This window comes from Meles meles, chromosome 9 (genome assembly GCF_922984935.1).
Source record: "Meles meles chromosome 9, mMelMel3.1 paternal haplotype, whole genome shotgun sequence".
Taxonomy (NCBI): domain Eukaryota; kingdom Metazoa; phylum Chordata; class Mammalia; order Carnivora; family Mustelidae; genus Meles; species Meles meles.
Genome location: NC_060074.1, coordinates 68,224,466 through 68,230,773, shown reverse-complemented (window position 1 = coordinate 68,230,773; position 6,308 = coordinate 68,224,466).

Here is a 6,308-nt window from a genome sequence, read left to right as displayed (position 1 = left end):
GTGGAACAAGTCCTCAAGATATAGTCCCTGCAGGGGCACCTGGATGGCTCAGTGGACTGGGCCTTTGCCTTTGGCTCAGGTCATGATCTCAGGGTCCTGGGATTGAGCCCGCCTGGGGCTCTATGCTCAGCAGGAAGCCTGCTTCCCCCTCTTTCTGCCTGCCTCTCTGCCTACTTGTGATCTCTCTCTCTCTCTCTCTGTCAAATAAATAAATAAATGAATCTTTAAAAATATTAAAAAAAATATATATATATATATATAGCCCCTGCACCTATGCCCTCTGGTGTCATGCCCTCTGGTCACTTCTAATAATGCCATCTCTACACAGACCACTTCCTTCACAGCATTTAGGGATTCCACTCACAATGGCTCTCAGCTGTATTCAGCATCACCATAATTCATCTAACTGGTCACAACTGAGATGAAATCTGGGCTACCTTCAAGAGATCTACAAGACTAATAGTGCCACAAAGCTCTACTCCTTGCACCATGCACCATTCACCAGAGTTGGTCACCCAAACCAAGAACCTGGTCTTTTTACAGTTGTCACCCAGTCCTCACATAATCTCAAAAACGTGTCCTTGCAGAGCCCAGAAATAAACTTTGCATATATGGTCAAAACACCAGTGCACCTAAGTGGCTCAGTTTGTTGAGCATCTGACTCTTGATTTCAGCTCAGGTTGTGAATTCAGGGTCATGATCTTGGAGTTGTGGGGTTGAGCCCCATATGGAGTCAAGCATAGGGCTCCACACTTAGCTGGGAATCTGTGCTCCTCTCCCCCTGCTCCCCCTGCTCCCATGCTCTTTCTCTAAAATAGATGAAGAAATCTTTAAAAAAAAGGAAAAAGATGCCAACACCAATAGGGAAAGGACAATCTTCTCAAATTGTGTTGGAAAACTGAGTATCTCCCTACAAAGTAATTAAGTTGGTCCCTTACTTTACAATACATAAAAAATGAACTCAAAATGGAGTTTAAAAAACCTAAATCTTAACACCTGAAACTATGAAACTCTTAAATGAAAACACAGAAGAAAAGCTTCATAATACAAGTTTAGCAGTGTTACTTGGAATATGACACCAAAAACACAAGCAACAAAAGAATCTTATTGTAATCCAAAAAGACTGATCAGACTACATCAAAATTAAAAACTTTTGTACATCACGAACACACTCAATGTAGTAAAAGACTAGCCCACAAAATGGGAAAAAATATTTGCAAATTACATATTTGATTAGGGGTTAATATCCAGAATATATGAAGAACTTCAACAACTGAATAACAACAACAATAACAAAAAGCCCAATTATAAAATGAACAAAGAACTTAAACATTTTATCAGAGCAGGTACACAGATGGCCAGTAAACATATGAAAAGATGTTGGACACCATTAATTAAAACCACAGTGGGATAGAACCTCTCACCTATTATCCTAACTATCACTGAGACACAGTAGTAACAACAAATGTTGGCAAGGATATGGAGAAATTACAATACTTGTACACTATTGGTGGAAAGGACAAATTGTGCAGCATTTATGGAAACAACATGGTGGTGCCTCAAAAAATTTAAAATAGAGTTACCATATGACCCAGAAAGTCCATCTCTGGATATATATCCAAAATAATTGAAAGCTGAGACCCTAAGACATATTTGTACATCCATATTCATAGCAGCATTATTCACAATAACCAAAAGGTGGAAGCAACCCAAGTGTCCATCAGGAGATGAATGGGTAAATAAAACAAGGCACATACATATAAAGGAATATAATTCAGCCTTCAAAGGGAAGGAAATTCTGACACATGGGTGAAACTTGAGGACTTTATGCTAAGTGAAATAAGTCACAAAAGGACAAGCACAGTATGGTTCCACTCCACCTCCATTTGAGGTACCTAGAATAATAAAATTCACAGAGACAGAAAGTAGAATTGTGGTTGCCAGGGGCTGGGGTACCAGAAATGGGGAGTTCTTATGCAATGGGTAGAGTTTTAGTTTTGCAAAATAGAAAGAGTCCTGTGGATGACTGACTGGTAGTGATGGTAGCAGGACAATGTGACTGAATGCACTTAACGTCATTGAGCTGTACACAAAAAATGCCTAAGATGGTGAATTTTATGTACAATGTATTTTACCACAATTTTTAAACTGGAAAAGAAAACTAGCCCTTATGTTTAGCCTGGTCTTCCAAAATCTTGAACTTGCTGCCTTCTATCTCTAGCTCTCTGCACTTCCCACCTCCACACACACCAGCCTGTCTCCTGCCATTCCTCACCATGCCCAGCCTATTTGGACTTGGCCTGGCAGTTTCCATACACACTCATTCCTGGTCCCAGGAGAGAGGACTTAAGTACAGGAGATCCTGGGCTTCCACCTCCTTGGGATTTTCTCATAACCTTCCTCCCCTAAGTACAGATCATTAAAATCCCTCACCAAGAAAACCTGGGAAAATTTCAGCCCTTTTACAAGCCCTCATGGTTGAAGTGATGGGTAGATGGAAAAGGGCCAGAAGCAAAGGTGTTACTTTTGACTTTCCCTACATGGTGTGCTGGCATGACATAAAAAGAACCCTAGCATTTGTTGGGGACCTTAATTTGGAATTCCAGGCACTACACTTCTTCTAGCTCCTAGCCTCATGCCTTCTGACCAGAGGATTCATTTTCCTCTTTCTGAGTTTATGCTTATCTTCTCTCTTACCTCAGTTTCCCTGCTATTTCAGTCCAAATGTCGCCTCCAGCTGTATCAGTGACAGCTTGGTTCCAGGGATTACCACTCCCAGCAGGCCCTTCTGAACAGATATGACATGACCAGAAGTCACAGATGGCCAACCAGGAAGGGAGGGTGCAATATAAAAAGGTCCATGCTACCAATTTCAGTACTTCCCTGGCTTTAAAGAATATTTAGGTCAGGTGATCAAACTAAAAGTTTTGATTGTATAAAAGAGACCAGATACACTTCCTAGTTTGCCCTTTTTTGTAAAAAGATCATTATTTTGTTGGTTGTTTATCTCTGCCCATTCTATTCTTTTTTTTTTTTTAAGATTTTATTTATTTATTTGACAGAGATCACAAGTAGGCAGAGAGGCAGGCAGAGAAAGAAGGGGAAGCAGGCTCCCTGCTGAACAGAGAGCCCCATGCGGGGCTCGATCCCAGGACCCTGAGATCATGACCTGAGCTGAAGGCACAGGCTTAACCCACTGAGCCACCCAGGCGCCCCATTGCCCATTCTATTCTGTGACTAACCACTTGTCTTAATTTTCCTAAATCCTTTATGTACTCAGTGGTGGTTTGCAAACTAGTAGTGTCAGCATCACCAGGGGAGGTTGTTAGAAATACGGAATCTCCGGGCGCCTGGGGGGCTCAGTCAGTTGGACATCTGACTCTTGATTTCAGCTCAGGTCATGATCTCATGGTTCCCGGGATAGAGTCCCACATTGGGCTCCCTGGTCAGTGGGGAGTCTGCTTCCCCTTTCGCTCTCCTTCTGCACCTCCTCCAGCTCAAGCATTCTCTCTCCCAAATAAAGGAAAAGGAAATAAGGAAAAGAAGGAAATACAGAATCTCAAGCCCTACGCCAGACCTATCAAATCAAGATCTGCATTTTAACAATATCTCCCTGGTAATTTATATACACATTAAATCTAGAACTGTTCTAGAAATTGTCTAACTGCTCCCACTGGAGCAAATGGATCGCTACCTTAGCTCTTCATTAGAAACATCTAGGAAGCTCTTAAAATTACTGATGCTGGGGTCCCACCACCAGATTCTGATTTCATTCATCTACAAGGACACTGAGCATCAATTGGTTGTTGTTGGCTTGTTGTTGTTTTTTTTTAAGATTTTATTTTATTTTTTTTTAAGATTTTATTTATTTATTTAACAGAGAGATCACAAATAGGCAGAGAGACAGGCAGAGAGAGGGGGAAGCAGGCTCCCCGCTGAGCAGAGAGCACAACATGGGACTCGATCCCAGGACCCTGAGACCATGACCTGAGCCAAAGGCAGAGGCTTAACCCACTGAGCCACCCAGGCATCCCTAAGATTTTATTTTTAAGTAATCACTACACCCAATGTGGGGCTGGAACTCACAACCTAGAGATCAAAAGTCGCTCACTCCACCGACTGAGCCAGCCAGGCACCCCTGGTTGGTTGGTTTTCATTCACTCAGAGATTTGTTGTTTAGCCCAGCTGAGAAACACAGAGTTAGAGTGTAACTTAAAGGAAAATATCCCAGAGAATTCCATGAATTTTAAACTGTTTTAGAGATGTAAAAAACAAAACAAAACAAAACCAGTAAGATTGTTTAATTTGAATAGGTTTCTTAACCTAAATATATGAATATTAACTTGAAACTATGGATTATCTATGTAAGTAACTTCTTAAATTCTTCCTATTTTATTCCTTATTTTTCGTCTTATTTTCTATTTCTTTAGTCCTTAAAGTCCTTCAACGGCTCTCTTAACTTCTATTAAATGGCGTCCGGTGTTTTCCACCAAGCCCAATGAGAGGGCCTTCATCCTCTCCCAGTGCCCAAAGTCGGTGCTACTTCCTGCTGCTGACAAGGCTCGGGTACAGGGTACTACTGGTGGGAGCAGCAATCACTAAGACTGGTTGCTAGTGTTAGTGGGTTGATACCACTCTGCCCAAGCAGGTTTGAATCCCAGTTGGAAGCACACCATAGCCTCAAGTTGTGTATTTATATACTCCTTGCAAATCAGCCTTGTAGGCTTGCTATAAACTGCAACCCCCCGCCAAGCTGGAACAACTTTAGTATCCTCACACCAATCTGCCATCTTCAACGTTTCTTTAGCCTTTTCCTGTGTTTATCGTTTTCCATGTGTCCTTTCAAAGAGCCCAGCCAAAATCTATCATAATCCAAATGGGTTTAAGAGTAGAGAGCTTCACCTCCCACATGGGTCTCTTCCTGAAGACATACTTTTCTTCTGTGGTCACAGGTGAGTACATGAGGGCCTCCCAGCAAGGCTTAATAAACATTTATATATTCACCCATATTCTTAATTTCTATCCCAGAAACTAATTTTTAAGAGGTTTAGATAGATTTTTTTTTTTTAGCCAGTGTTGGGAAACATTTTTTTTTTTTTAATGTTTGAAAGTGAAATTCAACTTAATTGATTTATCAAGTCTTGATTGAATTCCTGCTGCTACTATCAAGGAAAATAACTAGCAGCTTCCCCATTGTTACTAAAATGCTCATCTCCTTTAAATATTTTGACATGTCTTAAACACCAAAAATATGCATGATGTGTACTATATAGTCAAGAATTAAACAGGGCTCTTGCTTTGGCATAAAGCTTATTTCAGGTGGGGAAAGACGGCAGCTGATAGTGCAGTAAGAGAGTAGAATTAGATAGTCCTTTTTATTGACATGATATATTTGAAGATAGGGTCCTAATAATTTAATTTCTTGTTGAGAAGTGTACCCTAAATGTACCCAAAGCTGATTTGCATTTTTGGATTGTAAGTCCTGGCTCTAAATTCAGTATATGTCATTGAGGAAGTCAGTCTTTTTCTGCCTCAGGTATTTAGCTGCAAAATTAGGAAGTTGTACCAAGAGTTCGATAAGGTCCCTTCCAGCTCTAAAAGTCAATGATTCTTTGAATTCTTGGCTAAATTATTTTTTTTTTAAGATTTTATTTATTTATTTGACAGAGATCACAAGTAGGCAGAGAGGCAGGCAGAGAGAGGAGGGGAAGCAGGCTCCCTGCTGAGCAGAGAGCCCGATGTGGAGCTCGATCCCAGGGTCCTGGGATCATGACGCGAGCTGATGGCAGAGGCTTTAACGCACTGAGCCACCCAGGCGCCTCTTTTAGCTAAATCATGTATTATCAGAGGGCAAAACATTGTCTTCTATTTGTTCCCCACTTTTGGTTTTGCCAACATATGGAAAGCAACTGAAATAAAGGCAGTTAAAATTAGATTAAAAAATGGATATAAGGAAGCGCCTGGGTGGCTCAGTGGGTTAAAGCCTCTGCCTTCGGCTCAGGTCATGGTCCCAGGGTCCTGGGATTGAGCCCCGCATCGGGCCCTCTGCTCAGCGGGGAGCCTGCTTCCTCCTCTCTCTCTCTGGCTGCCTCTCTGCCTACTTGTGATCTCTGTCTGTCAAATAAATAAATAAAATCTTTAAAAAAAATGGATATAAGATGCCATGCTAACATCTCAAGTATTATCATTTTTATATTCGATTTTGGTCTTTGAACATAACTATACATAGTTTTGCATAACTGTAACCATAATTGGTAAAATTTTATATGTGACTTATTTTACTTGATATTATATAGCATTCTTTTATT